A 20,839-nucleotide genomic window follows, 5' to 3' on the forward strand; every position below is an offset into this window, starting at 1 on the left:
TTTAAAAAAAGCCTTCATAGAGCTGTTAGGGCTCCCATCACATTCATTTCTACTGAATTGTGGTCGCCAGACCTTATTGTGGAGAGGAAGAATCAAAGCAATGTCTACTGATAACTTAAGGCACAAGAATGGATTGGTGGTTCGTCTTAGGAACAGTGGTTACTCTCGTAGGACGTACACCAACATATTTACAGAAGATTTAAGGGTTGATACAATGCAGGCTCTCACGGGCGATATTTAAACTTTCGCTGGTTTCTGTTTTATGTGTGTCACAAAGTGGTCTGACGCATGTTTCAGTTTATAGTGTATCGTCTCCTGATACTCATGCTGTAAAGACGTATTTTTAAAATCTACTTCGGTAGAGCCTCTGATGACGTTTCCAGTATTACGAAATGAAACGTTAGACACTGAAATATGCCTTAGTCCACGACTTAAGACTCATAAAATAGATATCACCATAGCTGCACATATTTTTGCATTTTCATTTGAGTAGTGAACTAACGACCTCGCTAGAAAATACTTAATAATGCTGTCAAATAAATCATTCATGTAATTACTTGAATGAGTTACATGAGATTACTTAATTCTGTGTGATTCCTTTCGTTCGTACTCTAACTGTTGGGCAACTGAAAACTGGACTTTACATGAAGTTTTAAACGGGAAATACCCTGTTAGCAGCGCTTGAAATATTTAGGGGTTGCTGATACAATGCCATGAACTGAATAGAAGAGTGAGGGACAAAAACTGTGGAAGAGCTAGGGTTGAATATAGCATTCAGGTCCACATGAATGTAGGTTGCAGCGTCTATGTAGAGATAAAGATACTTGTGTAAGTGAGTGGGTCGGGATGTTGATTAGAGGTAGGTTAAGTGGTCCTGTTGATCTTATATAAGTAATTGTTGCCCTTCAGAAGAAAGAACAAGTAATTCGTTATCTACGAAACTAAATAAGAATCGCAATTAATTCAGTTTATTACTCTAAAAATGCATGATAAATAATCTGACATAAATTGACAAAGCTAGGCTAATACCTTGGCTAATCTAGTTAAAGGATCTGGAATCTGACTCTAAAAAACATATATCAGAATGAAACAATTATATTTGCAAACTTCTACCGTGACTGCCAAAACGTTAGTATTAAAAGGCAGGCAAAGCTTTAGGAGGGTCTGTGGCCAGAGCTGAAAGCACATTGATCATAAAATCAGCAAGCAAGTCTTCAGAGTTAGGCTTGAAATTATTGAAACACAATAAAAATGATTTGACTATCTCAATGGTTCGCCTCACTTTCACGGCTATATCTCAGTATGTTAATGTGCAGGTGGTTGCTCAAGTGGCTGAAAAATCAGTCATTGGCTTTTGTACCAACAACTTTCGCCTGCAGCTAAGTTCCAAAAAAAATGGTTCAAATGGCTCTGAGCACTATGGGACTTAACTGCTGAGGTCATCAGTCCCCTAGAACTAAGAACTACTTAAACCTAATAACCTAAGAACATCACACACATCCATGCCCGAGGCAGGATTCGAACCTGCGACCGTAGCGGTCACACGGTTCCAGACTGAAGCGCCTAGAACCACTCGGCCACACCGGCCGGCGTGGACATGGCCCCCAAGGATAGATGCATACCTGTGTTGATCCATCGTGCCTTCCTGAATGACGAGATCATCCAGGAAATGCCATGAAAACATTCCCTATATCATAAATCTCCCTCCTCCGGCCTGGATCCTGTACATGGTGTTTGCTTTCAGGCGGTTCACGCCATCGATGTCAACGGCCAGCTGTCCGATGGAGCGTACAAAGTGAGTCAACTGAAAAGGCCACCTGTCGTCACTCAGTGAACGTCCCGTTCCAGTACTGGTGTGCTAACTCCAGCTGTCCTCACCGATGAACAGCAGTTGGCACGGGTGACTGCTTTGGAGGCTCACAAGGAACAACGTCCGCTGAACAGGTGTTGAGGAGACACTGTTGATAGCCCCCGGTTCATCTGGGCGGTCAATTGCTCGACAGCTGCACGTCTATTCTCCTGTACTTGTCTCCGCAGTATTTGTTCACATTTGTCATCTGTGATCTGTAGTGCACCACAGCTGCCTCGGTGCTGGTTTTGGATAGGGCCATTTTGCCATGCACGCTAACAGTTTACAAGCCTTGTCAGTTTGGAAAAATCGAGCTGTTTCCGCTTTACGACAGTGATTGCACTGTGCTCCGTATCCCACCCCCTCTCTCACTGCAAGTGCTTGCACCTGCCAACTGTGAGTGGTGATTCCACGTTGACACCAACGAACTTGGGCGATAGCTACACGATTGTGACAACCACGAATATTGCTCTATTCACTTTTAATGACCTATTGGTGCGGGCGGTGAGAATCTGTTGCACCCTTCTTCTACATCTACATCCGCATTTATACTCCGCAAGCCACCCAACGGTGTTTGGCGGAGGGCACTTCACGTGCCACTGTCATTACCTCCCTTTCCTGTTGTAGTCACGTATGGTTCGCGGGAAGAACGACTGCCGGAAAGCCTCCGTGCGCGCTCGAACCTCTCTAATTTTACATTCGTTACCTCCTCGGGAGGTATAAGTAGAAGGAAGCAATATATTCGATACCTCATCCAGAAACGCACCCTCTCGAAACCTGGACAGCAAGCTACACCGCGATGCAGAGCGCCTCTCTTGCAGAGTCTGCCACTTGAGTTTGCTAAACATCTCCGCTATCACGCTTACGAAATGACCCTGTGACGATACGCCGCTCTTCCTTCGATCTTCTCTATCTTCTCCGTCAACCCGACCTGGTACGGACCCCACACTGATGAGCTATACTCAAGCATAGGTCGAAGAAGTGTTTTGTAAGCCACCGCCTTTTTTGAAGGACTACATTTTCTAAGAACTCTCCCAATGAATCTCAACCTGGCACCCGCCTTACCAACAATTAATTTTATGTGATCATTCCACTTCAAATCGTTCCGCACGCATACTCCCAGATATTTTACAGAAGTAACTGCTACCAGTGTTTGTTCCGCTATCATATAATCATGCAATAAAGGATCCTTCCTTCTATATATTCGGAATACTTTACATTTGTCTATGTTAAGGGTCAGTTGCCACTCCCTGCACCAAGTGCCTATCCGCTGCAGACCTTCCTGCATTTCGCTGCAATTTTCTAATGCTGCAACTTCTCTGTATACTACAGCATCATCCGCGAAAAGCCGAATGGAATTTCCGACACTATCTACTAGTTCATTTATATATATTGTGGAAAGCAATGGTCCCACAACACTCCCCTGCGGCACGCCGGAGGTTACTTTAACGTCTGTAGACGTCTCTCCCTTGAGAACAACATGCTGTGCTCTGTTTGCTAAAAAGTCTTCAATCCAGCCACACAGCTGGTCTGATATTCCGTAGGCTCTTACTTTGTTTATCAGGTGACAGTGCGGAACTGTATCGAAGGCTTCCCGAAGTCTAGGAAAATAGCATCTACCTGGGAGCCTGTATCTACTATTTTCTGGATCTCATGAACAAATAAATCGAGTTGGGTCTCACACGATCGCTCTTTCCGGACTCCATGTTGATTCCTACAGAGTAGATTCTGCGTTTCCAGAAATGACATGATACGCGAGCAAGAAACATGTTCTAAAATTCTACAACAGATCCGTGTTAGAGATATAGGTCTATAGTTTTGCGCATCTGCTCGACGATCCTTCTTGAAGACTGGGACTACCTGTGCTCTTTTCCAATCATTTGGAACCTTCCGTTCCTCTAGAGACTTGCGGTACACGGCTGTTAGAAGGGGGGCGGGCGGCAAGTTCTTTTGCGTACTCTGTGTAGAATCGAACTGGTATCCCGTCAGGTCCAGTGGACTCTCCTCTGTTGAGTGATTTCAGTTGCTTTTCTATTTCTTGGACTCTTATTTCGATGCCAGCCATTTTATTTTTTTTTTATTTTTATTTTTTTATTTTTTTTTTTTTTTGATCGTGCGAGGATTTAGGGAAGGACCTGCAGTGCGGTCTTCCTCTGTGAAACAGCTTTGGAAAAAGGTGTTTAGTAGTTCAGCTTCACGCGTGTCATCCTCTGTTTCAATGCCATTATCATCCCAAAGTGTCTGGATATGCTGTTTCGATGCACTTGCTGATTTAACGTAAGACTAAGGCCAGAGTTGCGCACGCTCAAGGCACGCGGCGGTCAGCGACCGTGTGAACATCTTTTTGCAGTGTTGGGAACGCAGCGCCAGAAAATGTTCTCGGAACTTGACGGCGAGGCGGAGATTACTATCGACGGGAAAAAGAGGAAGGAAAGCAATCCTCCGGTGGCCGGCAGCAAACAGAGAGGCAGCGGAAGACCCCCTGGGGAATGGGAAGTGGATGGCGGTGATGGGGGGGGGGGGGGGGTTGCCCCCAGTTGGGCAGCGCAGCAGGCAGGCGCCGGATGAGGCGGGGGCTGCGATATTGGCAGGCGGTGGTGATTGTTGGCGCGGCGGCGGTCAATGCGCCCTGGGCGGCCTCTGCGGCCCCAATCACTTGCAGCTACTGTACTCAGCGTGGGCGCAGCCGCAAACCGCCGGACACGACGCATAACGGAGGGGTCGCCGCTGCCGCTGATTACCGGTGGCGAAGGGTCGCTGCCTGCCCGCGTCACGGAGCTCAATATGAGCAGAGTGGAGCGCGAACGAGGCCGGTTAGGGCCGCTCGCCGTCGCCATTCGGCCTAATCGCGCAGGTGTCCTCTTGCGCAACATTAATAATGCGAGTTTCAGCAGACGAGAACAGTGCTTAACTCCTTGCGCGAAATTGCCTGCCCCCTGTAATATTTAAGCCTCGCTATCTTAGAAGATAGATTAAAGAAAGGCAAACCTTGGTGTAGAATTAGAGAAAGCTTTTGGCAATGTTGACTCGTATACTAAAGGTTCAAATGTGTGTGAAATCTTATGGGACTGAACTGCTAAGGTCATCAGTCCCTAAGCTTACGCACTACTTAACCTAAATTATCCTAAGGACAAACACACACACCCATGCCCGAGGGAGACCTCGAACCTTCACCGGGAGCAGCGGAACAGTCCATGACTGCAGCGCCTTAGACCGCTCGGCTAATCCCACGCGGATGACTCGAATACTCTCTTTCAAATTCTGAAGGTGACATAGGTAAAATACAGGGAGCGAAAGGCTGTTTACAATTTGTACAGAAACCAGATGGCAGTTATAAGAGTCGAGGGGCATGAAAGGGAAGCATTGGTTGGGAAGGGATTGAGACAGGGTTGTTGCCTATCACCGATGTTATTCAATCTGTACATTGAACAGGCAGTAAAAGAAACAAAAGAAAAATTCGGAGTAGGAATTAAAATCCATGGAGAAGAAATAAAAACTTCGAGGTTCGCCGATAGCATTTTAATTCTGTCAGAGACAGCAAATGATTTGGAAGAGCAGTTGAACGGAATGGACAGTGTCTTGAAAGGAGGTTATAAGATGAACATCAAGAAAAGCTAAACGAGGATAATGGAATGTAGTCGAATTAAATCGGGTGATGCTTAGGGAATTAGATTAGGAAATGAGACACTTAAAGTAGTGAAGGAGTTTTGCTATTTGGGGAGCAAAATAACTGAAGTTGGTCGAAGTAGAGGGGATATAAAATGTAGACTGGCAATGGCAAGGAAAGCGTTTCTGAAGAAGAGAAATTTTTGATATCGAGTATAGATTTAAGTGTCAGGAAGTCGTTTCAGAAAGTATTTGTATGGAGTGTAGCCATGCATGGAAGTGAAACGTGGACGATAAATAGTTTGGACAAGAAGAGCATAGAAGCTTTCGAAATGTGATGCTACAGAAGAATGCTGAAGATGAGATGGGTAGACAACATAGCTAATGAGGACGTATTGAACAGAAATGGGGAGAAGAGAAATTTGTGGCACAAGTTGACTAAAAGTATGGGTTGGTAGGAGATGTTCTGAGGCATCAAGGGATCACAAATGTAGTACTGTAGGGCAGCGTGGAGGGTAAAAATCGTAGATTGAGACCAAGAGATAAATACACTAAGCAGATTCAGAAGAACGTGGGTTGCAGTAGGTACTGGGATATGAAGAAGCTTGCACAGAATAGACTAGTATGCAGAGCTGCATCAAACCAGTCTCTGGACTGAAGACTACAACAACAACAACTAGCCTGTTTGGTCGCATTACTACATAATCTTACATTTCTGGATATGCAACAAATCAGTTGTTGGTCTCGCCCGTCGGCTGATGGTCATAACACTTGGGAACACCAGCGGCAGATTTCTAATTTCCAGGGTATGAAGAATATTCTTCAGGAGATAATGAGATGGCCTACCCTTAACCCAGACAAATGGTAGTGATCTGGACATACCCCGCTCTTTTCAGAGGTGAGTGATTTTCACAGGATGGCCGTTTCCTAGCAGTGCTTCGAAAAGGAACTTACTGGGTAGTTGGTAGGAAAGAGCACTTTGTGGCAAATGCAAAGGGTAATAAAAAAATGTCCTTTCGAGCCCACATTGACCCCTTGTCTACACGTCGGTTCTTATGTACCCGAATAAGAAAAGAAATGGTTCAAATGGCTCTGAGCACTAATGGGACTTAACTTGTAAGGTCATCAGTTCCCTACAACTTAGAACTACTGAAACCTAACACACATCCATGCCCGAGAGAGGATTCGAACCTGCGACCGTAGCGGTCGCACGGTTCCAAACTGTAGCACCTAGAACCGCTCGGCCACCCCGGCCGGCCACGAATAAGAGTCGTGCTGGGTTGGATACACTGAAGTGACGAATGTGGTGGGATATCGACAAACCCACATACAGATGCAGGTAGTCTTGCGTACAAAACGTATAAAAGGGCAGTGCGTTGGAAGAGCTGTTATGGATCCTCAACCGAGAACCCTGGCGCAGCTGGCCACAGCACTGGAGCCCATGGCTCCAGATCCCTCACGGTACCTTCCAGAACCTCGCTGGCTCTCTTCCTGCAATTCTCGCAGCGATCCGCACTGAGAAATGTTAATATTGAGTATTTTGATAGGCAGTCACATTAATGTAACTGGACTGTGTACGCCATAACAAATACGCATGAGGTCACTATCACAGTGAACTTGAAATACAGCAACAATACTGAACATTAGACGAGCTGACGATGTCCACGTGTCTACCTTCACAGTTATGTCTCGTATTGTGGGTCGTTCTCGGCTCCTATAAAGAGAGGTGGCGAAGTGGTCTTTACACTGGACCCTAATTCGGGTGGAAGGCGATTCAAATCAACACCCGGCCATCCAGGTTTAGGTTTTCCGTGATTTCCGTAAATCACTTCAGGATAGTTCCTCTGAAACAGCACAGCAGATTTTCATCCCCATCTTTGACACTTTCCGGACGTGCTCTGTCTGTAATGACCTCGATATCGACGAGACGTTAAACGCTTATCTTGCTTTCTTCCTATTCGGCTCCGATCCACCGGAACACAAGGGATTGTTGCGCATAACCAAACACCCAGCCTTGTTGGGCAGCGTATTAAATCGTCTCGAGCAATTAAACTGTACGCTAAGGAGCTACATTGTTTCACAGTGAATGACGTATTATTTTGTGTCTTCAAGACTAATGACTGAGTACATTTACTCCGAGTCAACATCCAAGACATGTTTTGACTTTTCAATTACTAATACTGGATTGTACAAAACATCTTATTATGGTAACTTCCTGGCAGATTAAAACTGTGTGCCGGACCGAGACTCCAACTCGGGACCTTTGCCTTTCGCGGGCAAGTGCTCAGATGGTAGAGCACTTCCCCGGGAAAGGCTGAGGTCCCGAGTTCAAGTCTCAGTCCGGCACGCAGTTTTAATCTGCCAGGAAGTTTCATATCAGCGCACACTCTGATGCAGAGTGAAAATCTCGTTCTCTTATTATAGTGTATAGATAGCTCCACTTTCAGTCGTTCTTCGCGGTCATCTTAAAGGCATATAATCAGGTATCAATCGTAATTCGCCGTCAATCTTAAGCCATTAGTCGTCATCACAGCCAGTCGTGAATACCCTAAATCGTCACTTGCCACAAAAGTGAGTCGAGTTATGTTTTAATGAATCGACGAGCTACAGCGGTAACGACTGTGTCCCCTGAAACTAAGTAGGAAGCGCGGTTGAACTGGTTGCCTATGCGAAGAAACTGTAGAGATCTTGACATTTTCATGGAAAGCTTTACATCTTAATGAGATCGACAGTGAGGCACGAGTATTTCTGGGCAATGTTAATTTTAATGTAACACCTTTCAAACTGTGATCACCGAGACATCGGTGACCGTTAGGTGCTCCTTGTTTTGAAGTAGGTTACTAACAGGCACGCCAGGAAACTTACAAATTTGGAGAGTTTTCTCACAACTGGCTTATAGGATCGCTGTTTACGATGGCAAAAGAAAATATGGCCTATCCTAAAAGTCTGCTGTTACCTTGCCGGGACCTAATTTTCAAATGGGAGCCATCTGCGTCACTCAGCCTCACTTTTGCCGCTGTCCGCTGCAGTCAACACGTAGTCTCTGTGTTGTGAGTATCCTTCACACATGAAGTGGTGGGCGCCATATCGGTGAATTTCTGTTTCTAAGGCTTCACGTGCTTAAAAGAGTAATGAGAACTTTTTCAAAAAATGGTTCAAACGGCTCTGAGCACTATGGGACTTAACATCTGAGGTCATCAGTCCCCTAGAACTTAGAACTACTTAAACCTATCTAACCTAAGGACATAAGAAACATCTATGCCCGAGGCAGGATTCGAACCTGCGACCGTAGCGGTCGACCGATTCAAGACTGAAGCGTCTAGAACTGCTCGGCCACACCAACCTGCTCTGAGAGTCTTTTAAATTGATGTATATCATTTACTATTCGCGAGAAGTAAATGATCCGAGTGATTCACGCGGTCGGAAAACAATTTCCGGCTTCCGTCTGCATACCATGGCGAGATTTAGCGGCCTGCAGGCTACATCAGCCGCCATAATGCTTCAATGTTGCTTCTCACTGCCTGTATTTTTCTCTCTCGCTTGTCTCACCCTGTGGTGGCTTCCTTGGCATTATTCTGTAAAGTTTATTTCTGATACCTGATGACATGTGAGACCTGATATTCAACGCCAGTCGCCAGTGTACACTTTCCTACCTATTCCAGTGCTTAAAATTCGTTTCCCTTGTTTTTATGTGAATTTTAAATTCAGAATACGATACCGTTAATAAATAAAATTTCGTACCCTCCCTTTTTTCCTGTGCACCTACATCCCCGTGATAAGATTTGATTAATCGGTTGAAATTATACAATATCAGAGACTTTTCTGGTCTCATACAAATATGATTTTACGCATACATACTGAAGTGGCGAGCGAAATTTTGTGCCAAGGCAGAGTATCGAAAACGGGTGTAAGGAGGAATTTAAAGTAGACTATGGCGGCAGTGAGAAATTGGATTGATGAGGGAGTCGAGCCAGGGTAATATGTGTAGTTGTCTGAAAAACTGTGCCAAGGTGGCTTAGTGGCTAACGCACCTGCCTAGCCAACAGGCGTCCTGGGTTCGATTCCAGGCCTTTGCACAGATTTTCACTCGCCGCTTCAGTCTGTACGCAGAAAATACTGTGGCATCTCCTTCTTTGTGTTCCACATATTAGAGGGAATGATAGCCAGTGACGTGTTCCGCGACAAATTGATACCACTATTTGGCAGAACAGAATACGAGTTCGGTTAGTATATATATATATATATATATATATATATATATATTACTGTTTAGTGATTTCAGATGGGCGTTGATTGTAGTAGTTATGAAGAGACGACATTGCACAACATAGACTATAATGGACAGCTGCGTCAAACCATCCCTCAGACTGAAGTCAATAACAACAGCGTGTGAAGTTTGGCAGGCGCTGCGAGTAGTCTTTATGCCCCTCTTTCCTCTCTTACTTTGACTACTAATGTTCCGCGCTTGTCACTGGTAGTGCATGTACAAAATGGCTTTCGAAATGGCAAATGGACGGCGCGTCGTTGTTTACAAAATTGTTATAAGGTGCCATGGACAGACAACTGCTTAATAACTCAAGCCGCGTTCAGATGGTCAGCAAACAAATCTGTGACAAATAAATAATGCTTTATTACACTTTACACATTTAAATTGCTACACAAAGAAGAAATTGAGGTGATAAACGGGTATTCATTGGACAAATATAATATACTAGAACTGACATGTGATTACATTTTCACGCAATTTCGGTGCATAGAACCTGAGAAATCACTACCCAGAACAACCATCTCAGGCCGTAATAACGGCCTTGATACGCCTGGGCATTGAGTCAAAGAGAGCTTGGATGGCGTGTACAGGTACAGCTGCCCATGCAGCTTCAACACGATACCACGGTTCATAAAGAGTAGTGACTTGCGTATTGTGACGAACCAGTTGCTCGGCCACCATTGACCAGACGTTTTCAATTGGTGATAGATCTGGAGAATGTGCTGGCCAGGGCAGCAGTCGAACACTTTCTGAATCCAGGAAGGCCCGTACAGGACTTGCAATATGCGGTCGTGGATTAAACTGCTGAAATGTAGGGTTTCGCAGGGATCGAATGAAGGGTAGAGCCACGGGTCGTAACACATTTGAAATTTAACGTCTGCTGTTCAAAGTGCCGTCAATACGAACAAGAGGTGACCGAGACGTGTAAGCAATGGCACCCCATACCATCACGCCGGGTGATACGCCAGTATGGCGATGACGAATACACGCTTCCAATGTGCGTTCACCGCGATGTCGCCAAACACGGATGTAACCATCATGATGCTGTAAACAGAACCTGGATTCATCCGAAAAAATGACGTTTTGCCATTCGTACACCCAGGTTCGTCGTAGGCGCTCCTGTCTGTGATGCAGCGTCAAGGGTAACCGCAGCCATGGTCTCCGAGCTGATAGTCCATGCTGCTGCAAAAGTCGTCGAACTGTTCGTGCATATGGTTGTTGTCATACAAACGGCCCCATGTGTTGACTCAGGGATCGAGACGTGGCTGCACGATCTGTTACAGCCATGCGGATGAGATGCCTGTCATCTCGATACGATAAACCGCAATCGCGATAGGCTACAATCCAAAGTCGGAAACGTGATGGTACGCATTTCTCCTCCTTACACGAGGCATCACAACAATGTTTCACCAGGCAACGCCGGTCAACTGCTGTTTGTGTATGAGAAATCGGTTGGAAACTTTCCTCATGCCAGCACGTTGTAGGTGTCGCCACCGGCGCCAACCTTGGGTGAATACTTTGAAAAGCTAATCATTTACCTATCACAGCATCGTCTTCCTGTCGGTTAAATTTCGCGTCTGTAGCGCGTCATCTTCGCGGTGTAGCAGTTTTAATGGCCAGTAGTGTAGCTTTGTGTTGAATGACCTCATGTGCCACCTTGTGGTGATGACGTCATGGATCATGGTGCCCAGTTTTCCGACGGCCTGGTTGTGTGACTTTTTATCCGATCCAATGAAACTATATGGTTCGAGAGACCTTTTTAAGTCTCAAACATCTGTATATCGGCAGACTGAGGCGACGAACTAAACTTTGCACCAAGCCCGGGATTCGAACACAGGTCTTTTGTTCACTAGGCAGCTGCACTAACCACAACGTCACGACGGCGCAGTGGCTTTGCAAAACCGCATGGACTACTCTAGCCCGTCTTCCTCCCCCACCCAAATTCCCATTCACGCCTCGGCCCACTCGCCTGCATCCCCCGTTTCGCTCCATGCTGAGGTGCTGCTTCAGGACAGTAGGAGCGCCACTGCACTAGTTTTGAGTATAGGGCAATACAGAATGGGCTGAAGTGTGAATTGGAATTCGGACTGAGGAGGGAGGCGTCGTAAGGTAGTCCGCGCAGTTATGTAAAACCACTGTGCCAGGGTGGTGTAGTTGTGAACGGGTCTGCCCGCTAATCAGGAGATCTGTATCCGAATCGAAGCCTTAGTACAAATTCTCATTTGTCGCTTATTTCACAAAGAAGCTCTAGTTTTCACGGGGGTAGGGTGAAATGAAATGTCGTGTGACAAGGGCCTCCCGTCGGGTAGACCGTTCGCCTGGCGCAAGTCTTTCGATTTGACGCCACTTCGGCGACTTGCGCGTCGATGGGGATGAAATGGTGATGATTGGGACAACGCAACACCCAGTCCCTGAGCGGAGAAAATCTCCGACCCAGCCGGGAATCGAACCCGGGCCCTTTGGATTGACATTGACCACTCAGCTACCGGGGGCGGACGGAGGTAGGGTATTCAGGCCACTTGACCGGAGTGGTGGTGGTGGTTAGTGTTTAACGTCCCGTCGACAACGAGGTCATTAGAGACGGAGCTCATGCTCGGGTTAGGGAAGGATTGGGAAGGAAATCGGCCGTGCCCTTTCAAAGGAACCATCCCGGCATTTGCCTGAAGCGATTTAGGGAAATCACGGAAAACCTAAATCAGGATGGCTGGAGACAGGATTGAACCGTCGTCCTCCCGAATGCGAGTCCAGTGTGCTAACCACTGTGCCACCTCGCTCGGTGCCACTTGACCGGAGTTTCACCCCAAGGGCCAATGAGAGTTTGAGTACATGGGGTGGATATGTGTATAGGTTGTCTTAGTCAAGGCTCCTGCTCCTAATCTCTAAATAGTAGCGGAGAGACATGAACGGGACAGTTTGATGACCTTGTGCGAGCGTCAACGTTGTGTTCATGAGTAGTATACCAAGTCCTTTTGTCGTCAGTTTTTAGCACTGTGCTACTGAGTTAGCCATCCGATGGTACTGACGCCTTTTGATCTTACCAATCCATACCATTTTCGCTCTTTTCTCCTGACCCTTCTCTTCCTGTTTGATACAAGTCTTGAGACTTGAAGGGCATAAATGCAATGAAATATCTGAGACCAGTGCACACAAGCAATCTCAGTAAAATGGAATTGACACTTCACCCAAAAAATAGAATCCATCACAAAGTCCTTCAAATCAAAGCATTCTAGCGCTTATAATAACATATCAACGAAGTTAATAAAAGAGTGTTCATGTGAACTTAGTCATATCTTAAGTTATTTGTGTAATCAATCACCTGTCACAGGAACATTTCCGGACTGGCTTAAATATGCTGAAGTTATACTTCTCCACAAGAAACGGGACAAAGTAATGCCGTCAAATTACCGACCGATATCACTTTTGCAGCTTTTTCAAAAATCTTTGAAAAGGTTCAAATGGTTCAAATGGCTGTGAGCACTATGGGACTTAACATCTGTGGTCATCAGTCCCCTAGAACTTAGAACTACTTAAACCTAACTAACCTAAGGACATCACACACATCCATGCCCGAGGCAGGATTCGAACCTGCGACCGTAGCGGCCACGCGGTTCCAGACTGAATCGCCTAGAGCCGCACGGCCACACCGGCCGGCTTTGAAAGGTTATGTTCAAGCGTCTACTTAAGCACCTTAGTGAAAATAACATACTTTCAAAGTCACAGTTTGCGTTTCTTAAGGGTTCTGATATTGAGAAAGCTATTTACACTTACAGCGAAAATGTCCTTTATTCATTGGACAACAAATAAGAGGCAACTAGCATATTCTGTGACCTGTCAAAGGCGTTTGGCTGTGTGAATAACAGCATTGTTTTAAGTAAATTAAAATAGTATGGCGTCACTGGTAGTGCTGCAAAGTGGTTTCAGCCATATCTTACTAATAGAAAACAAAGTGTGTCATTACGTAACACTTCAGCAGCAAGCAATCAGGCATGATCTGACTGGGAAGAAATTACATGTGGTGTTCCCCAAGGTTCCATACTAGGTCCACTACTGTTTCTTGTGTATATTAACGACCTGTCATCTGTCCGTGGCTCGTGGTCTTGCGGTAGCGTTCTCGCTTCCCACGCACGGGGTTCCGCGTTCGATTCCCTGCGGGGTCAGGGATATTCTCTGCCTCGAGATGACTGGGTGTTGTGTGTCTTTCACCTCATTTCATCCTCATTCACTCGAAAGTCGTCGTAGTGGCGTTAAAGAACTAGTGGAGCGGCGGCGACCGCAAGACACAACGGCAAACTTCACAGCAAATTTAATTATATCTCTACTGAAAATGGGTGAAGATTAATGTCGCATTTAAACGGCAGCAATACCGTTTATGCATGAAAGTTTGCAAAACGAGTTGTAAACCTTTAAAATGTCTCTCAAAACTATAAAACTGTGGTACCCCACATGACGACAATGATAGACATATTGACTGAAATCTGTGATGGGAACAGCGCTCGAAAGCGAACAGGTATGTTGTTTCAAATGATGACTAGTTTAAAATTTATAAACCATTTGTAAAAATAAGTGAGCAATATATGACAGCGAAATAAATAATGCTTTGATTTACGCATTAGTGATGTCTAGGGCGCTTCTTAATCACGCTGTTTCGTTAATAATTTGTTAAGTCAGACTACTGTTTTATTTCTTCTCATTAAATCACGCATTCAGCTCATCACATTGAGGTAGAACTCCCAATACATCTTACAGTAATGTTGACGTAAATTTAATATTATCCATTGTTCATATGTAGGGCAGAGATCATAATACTTTATCAGTAATAAATGGTAACGTTCAAGACACTTCAACACTACTTCCCACAATACATCAGCACGTTTCTAGAGATAATGCTCCCACCATTAAGCTGCCGATACTCAGTGGGAGTTTTTAGAACGATTATGAGAAAGCATACAGGAACAGTCATGCCATATAGCGTATCGTTTACAGACGGCGCTCGCTGTTACAAAATCCAACTCTAGTTTTACTGCCGACTGGTAAAACGTTAGTTTTATCGGTGCTCAATAATTAGTATCAGAAATTTAAATTAGAAAAGCGCACGCGTTATTCTTAAAAGCAAAGATGGCTTCCCACAATCGGCAGTATTTCCAGGGCACAGCTGCGTCCAGGAGTATCGTCACTGTAGTTTCGCGAGCGTAGATTTGCAGTTTAACAGGAAACATACTTCATCTACGCATGCTGCATTTACGAGATGTATAATGTAACAGTTTAATACGATGTTCAGCTTGGCTGGAGAATTAATATGCTCTATCTCTGTCCAGTGAGAGTTAACTGGGTAAAATAACACCTGAGCGGCTCCACAGGAAGCCTACTGCACAGTGTTCAGCCAGTCGCGAACAGCCCCGTATTTCCAAGGCGCACTTTGGCGGTGGCCTCTCTCGTACCTCGGAGCTGACCCCTCCACAGCTGCGCCGCGGGGTGAAGGACGGGTGCGCAGTGAGAGTTGAACGTCGGCTGCAAGGAGGAGAAAGTGCTCCCACTGTGCTCTCCATACCTGGTGTCGTTCTTATTCGCTGCATCACAAGAAGCACCAGGAAGCTTTCCATATCCATGTTTTCTCTTGTTTGCTTTATCACCTTTAGAGGTTGGTTTCTCTTTCAGAGATCATTGGTAGTCAGAAATGTTACTCGTAGTAATATAATAAGTTTTTTTCAGGGTTATCTTCAATAAACTAACCCTGCGAAGCTCAATGTCACATCACTGCCCTTCTTAATTTTGGAACCTCTTTATGACCGATTGTTAAAGCAATTGATGTATTGCTTATAGAGAGTGTGGGACTCTTCAGTATATCTCAGTCGAAGCACGAGGTAACACTACCTTCATTCTGATAACTATTTTCTGCTAAAAGCCGATATTTTAGTTACTATTAATTAATTAATACTTCGATAAAGATACACTCCTGGAAATTGAAATAAGAACACCGTGAATTCATTGTCCCAGGAAGGGGAAACTTTATTGACACATTTCTGGGGTCAGATACATCACATGATCACACTGACAGAACCACAGGCACATAGACACAGGCAACAGAGCATGCACAATGACGGCACTAGTACAGTGTATATCCACCTTTCGCAGCAATGCAGGCTGCTATTCTCCCATGGAGACGATCGTAGAGATGCTGGATGTAGTCCTGTGGAACGGCTTGCCATGCCATTTCCACCTGGCGCCTCAGTTGGACCAGCGTTCGTGCTGGACGTGCAGACCGCGTGAGACGACGCTTCATCCAGTCCCAAACATGCTCAATGGCGGACAGATCCGGAGATCTTGCTGGCCAGGGTAGTTGACTTACACCTTCTAGAGCACGTTGGGTGGCACGCGATACATGCGGACGTGCATTGTCCTGTTGGAACAGCAAGTTCCCTTGCCGGTCTAGGAATGGTAGAACGATGGGTTCGATGACGGTTTGGATGTACCGTGCACTATTCAGTGTCCCCTCGACGATCACAAGTGGTGTACGGCCAGTGAAGGAGATCGCTCCCCACACCATGATGCCGGGTGTTGGCCCTGTGTGCCTCGGTCGTATGCAGTCCTGATTGTGGCGCTCACCTGCACGGCGCCACACACGCATACGACCATCATTGGCACCAAGGCAGAAGCGACTCTCATCGCTGAAGACGACACGTCTCCATTCGTCCCTCCATTCACGCCTGTCGCGACACCACTGGAGGCGGGCTGCACGATGTTGGGGCGTGAGCGGAAGACGGCCTAACGGTGTGCGGGACCGTAGCCCAGCTTCATGGAGACGGTTGCGAATGGTCCTCGCCGATACCCCAGGAGCAACAGTGTCCCTAATTTGCTGGGAAGTGGCGGTGCGGTCCCCTAAGGCACTGCGTAGGATCCTACGGTCTTGGCGTGCATCCGTGGGTCGCTGCGGTCCGGTCCCAGGTCGACGGGCACGTGCACCTTCCGCCGACCACTGGCGACAACATCGATGTACTGTGGAGACCTCACGCCCCACGTGTTGAGCAATTCGGCGGTACGTCCACCCGGCCTCCCGCATGCCCACTATACGCCCTCGCTCAAAGTCCGTCAACTGCACATACGGTTCACGTCCACGCTGTCGCGGCATGCTACCAGTGTTAAAGACTGCGATGGAGCTCCGTATGCCACGGCAAACTGGCTGACACTGACGGCGGCGGTGCACAAATGCTGCGCAGCTAGCGCCATTCGACGGCCAACACCGCGGTTCCTGGTGTGTGTTCGCTGTGCCGTGCGTGTGATCATTGCTTGTACAGCCCTCTCGCAGTGTCCGGAGCAAGTATGGTGGGTCTGACACACCGGTGTCAATGTGTTCTTTTTTCCATTTCCAGGAGTGTATATCGGTAGCTCTTGTTATACTTTGCCTACACAAACTCCATTTTCAGTTTCCTAATCCTCTGCTCGGAAGGAATCGTTTGTTACACGTCATCTTATGTTTCAGTAAGTTTATGTTTCAGTAAGTTTTCAACCGTAACACTCCTCTTTCTCCTCGCTTGAATGAACATATTATAAACACGATTTTCATGCGAACAGAACGAGAAATTTTTGAAGGGTTCCCAGTATCATATGGATGGACTGAATTAGCTATAAGTGGTCGTTAGCACAGCTTAAAATTACATGACCCTTAACTTTATTCATAACACATAACGGCGATGTTGTTAGGCTCCAGGAGATTTATGTTAGAAGCGACTAGAACAAGAACTGCAGACTCGGGCAGGAGTAGTAAATGTGGTTATAATCCCGGCACGCCGGCCGATGTGGCCGTGCGGTTCTAGGCGCTTCAGTCTGGAACCGCGTGACCACTACGGTCACAGGTTCGAATCCTGCCTCGGGCATGGATGTGTGTGATGTCCCTAGGTTAGTTAGGTTTAAGTAGTTCTAAGTTCTAGGGGACTGATGACCACAGATGTTAAGTCCCATAGTGCTCAGAGCCATTTGAACCAATCCCGGCACGCTTTCGACTTGTGTGGCAAGAGGACGCTTTGATAGCGACAGATGTGTATATTTTGAAGATGACGCTGTACTGTTATTACCTAGCGTGAGGCTGCCAAGCGTACGTTTACGTTCAAGGTAGAAAAAGAGTTGCGGAACAATATGTCGTGAAAATAGTTTCTTTGAAACGTGAGCAGTCTCTTTCTTTTGTGCTGACAGATTTACCTTTCACCTGCACTGGGACCTTGCTTACGGGATACACCTTCGTACAGACTTCCAAGTCTCAGAAAGAAATCGTTCCTTGGGATGACTAGATATTGCTTAAATGTTAGTAAAAGTTCAGTGATACTCAACATTAGGAGCTCTTCAACAGCTATCGTGAATTTAACTGCACTACAATGCCGTTACGGTAATATATTTCAAATACAACTGTCACACTACCTCTTAACGGAGTCTTTTATTGGGTTTGTGAGGTATGACGTAGAAACAACTAACCTTGCACGAGTCGCAAATTCGTACGTCAGTGTGCTATGTGACGTATTTATGTGGAGTTTTTCAGAACTTCCGGAGCAATATCAAGCACGTTAGGTATTCTAAATGCGTATCAACCAAATAGAAGACTGCCAGTTACATCTCATGCAGATCATATCTTGTGTCAGTGTTGAGAGAGCATTATGACTGCTTGAACACGGGATGATTACGTGTATTACAGAAGAACGGTCCCTGCAGAACTCAAAAGTAAAACATATCACAGTAAACATTGTGGCACGAAGGCCTTACCTCGTGTGTTTGACACGAAAACCTAGTTTACACTTGTCCTTCGTATGTGTTGCGCTGGTGCATACTTTCGTAGCGTTTTTGTTTCGGATGTTGGTATTCCGATTACTATGGGTTTGTTTGTCGAGTGTCTCTCTTTTATTTGTGTTCACTGTTGCTATTTGCCGGCCGCGGTGGCCGTGCGGTTCTAGGCGCTCCAGTCCGGAGCCGCGCTGTTGCTACGATCGCAGGTTCGAATCCTGCCTCGGGCATGGGTGTGTGTGATGTCCTTAGGTTAGTTAGCTTTAAGTAGTTCTAAGTTCTAGGGGACTGATGACCACGGCAGTTGAGTCCCATAGTGCTCAGAGCCATTTTTTGTGTTGCTATTTGAGTTTACGCATCATCATTTTGTCATATGGAAGTACTGAGTGGGGCTGCAGACGATAGAACATGGAGTGCCAAGTGGAGAAATAGTAACACTTCCGACACGTTCTCTGTTTGTGTTCAGTAGAGGGTTGGCAGCAGCGGAGGCAGCTACATTCATTTCCGTCGTGTATGGGGATAGTGCCAATGGACATAGCACAGCAAGAAGATGGTTTCTCATTTTAAGGCGGATCGCTTCGACATTGGTGACTCTCTACTCTCAGGAAGACTTTCGGGCTTGAACCTTTTAACGCGTTAATCAGCAATGTTCAATATCAGTGTACTTGAGAACTATCAAATGTGATGAACTGTGATCATTCCACCATCATGCAATGAGGAAGGCTGAAAAATCGGGCGTATGGGTACCACATGCTCTAAGTCAAAATCACAAAAATCAGTAGGTGCCCATATGTCCATCCCTGCTTGCTCGTCATCAAATGGATAGTTGTAAGCTTATCTGTCCGTCGCTGACATAGAAGACTGCAAACCTTCTTTCCTTCGCGTCTGGACAAGCTGTGCAGTGACTAGAATACATGTAAAGCTTACTGGGAAAGGGTAAATGCTAGCTACAATGAAGTCGATAATTCGATCGTAATATTCGCATTTTAATTTGATACTCCCCACAACTGACAAAATTTACAAAAAAATGTGAATCTCTTTGTCCACCCACATACTCCTGAGAATGGCACATTAACAATTTGCAATTACGCGCCCCTATTACCGGCAGCTGCGTTGATAAATACTTGGCACCTCGCGGGGGTAACTTCTAGATCGAGAATATTAAGTAAGTTGTTGGAAGTGGTTAGGCGTTGGTGAAAATCTCGCTTCTGAGCACACAAAGAGCTCTAACCGCAGAACTCAGCACGGAACACGCGTTGGTGCAATGCTGCGGTACAGACCGTATATCTCCCTTCGAAGACGATGGCCAAGACGCCGTCTGCAAGTCCGTACCGCTCGATGGCTGAAGGCGAAGTCCTCCTTCACAATTCTCTCGTCTCCCACGCGTACGAAAACGCGGAGGAAGAATACTCAGTTTCGCCCAATGTCGAACGCTCTATCATCGCCGAAATCCCTCCACTGAGATCTACCGAATGATCGAGTAGGTCATAACGCCCCTAGGCAAACGAAATTCCCGTCTCCGCCACGTGTTGCCCAGCACAGGTGGCTACGGATGCTGGACTACCCCCAAAAGCTCCGTATTGTCCCACGTTTCCGGTGTCCGTTACATGCCGCCCACGGCGGCACGGAGAGCTACGGCCATCTGCAGACTGTACATTCCACAATTCTCAACTTCCGACGTTTTTCACCACCGCTTTAAGTTAGTAGCTCAATCTTGCAGACATGCAGGGAGTACTGCTCGGCCGGCGCGGTGGCCGAGCGGTTCTAGGCGCTCAGTCCGGAACCGCGCGACTGCTACGGTCGCAGGTTCGAATTCTGCTTCGGGCATGGATGTGTGTGATGTCCTTAGGTTAGTTAGGTTTAAGTAGTTCTACGTTCTAGGGGACTGATGACCCCAGATGTTAAGTCCCATAGTGCTCGGAGCCATTTGAACCAGTACTGCTCGAGAGTGCCTCATATTTATCATAATTCAATAGAGTCATGATCTGATGCCCTTGCCAGTCCCTTTATTATTAATACTAATGTTGGTAAGCTAACATGTAAGTGCCCATGTCCTGGCACCTTACATAGTGAGCAGCGCCGACCATTCCTCGTCTGTGTAGGTACCGGTGAAGAGTAATGCTGTTTTCATGCTAACATAAGGAAAAGAAAGGAATGGCTGAGCCCAAACAAAGCAGCAACTCCCCGTACAACGAACTGAGCACATGCATCTGGTGGGACAAAGACGGTGTGGTGTGCTTCTAACTGCTTCGCTGAGGTTTAACCGTCGCCGCTGGAATTTATTGTCATCAACTGAGACACCTTGCAGACGCAGTCCAAGAACACGAACCAAGAAGATTGCGTGAAGTGTT

General features: G+C 46.2%; 1 protein-coding gene across 1 annotated transcript in view; it reads right to left on the reverse strand.

Moving 5' to 3' along the window:
• LOC126456671 (brain-specific angiogenesis inhibitor 1-associated protein 2-like) overlaps nucleotides 1-20,839 on the reverse strand; it is a 555,769-nt gene that overhangs the window by 171,469 nt on the left and 363,461 nt on the right. The window lies entirely within an intron of this gene.

This window comes from Schistocerca serialis, chromosome 2 (assembly GCF_023864345.2).
Source record: "Schistocerca serialis cubense isolate TAMUIC-IGC-003099 chromosome 2, iqSchSeri2.2, whole genome shotgun sequence".
In the NCBI taxonomy this organism is placed as follows: Eukaryota; Metazoa; Arthropoda; class Insecta; order Orthoptera; family Acrididae; genus Schistocerca; species Schistocerca serialis.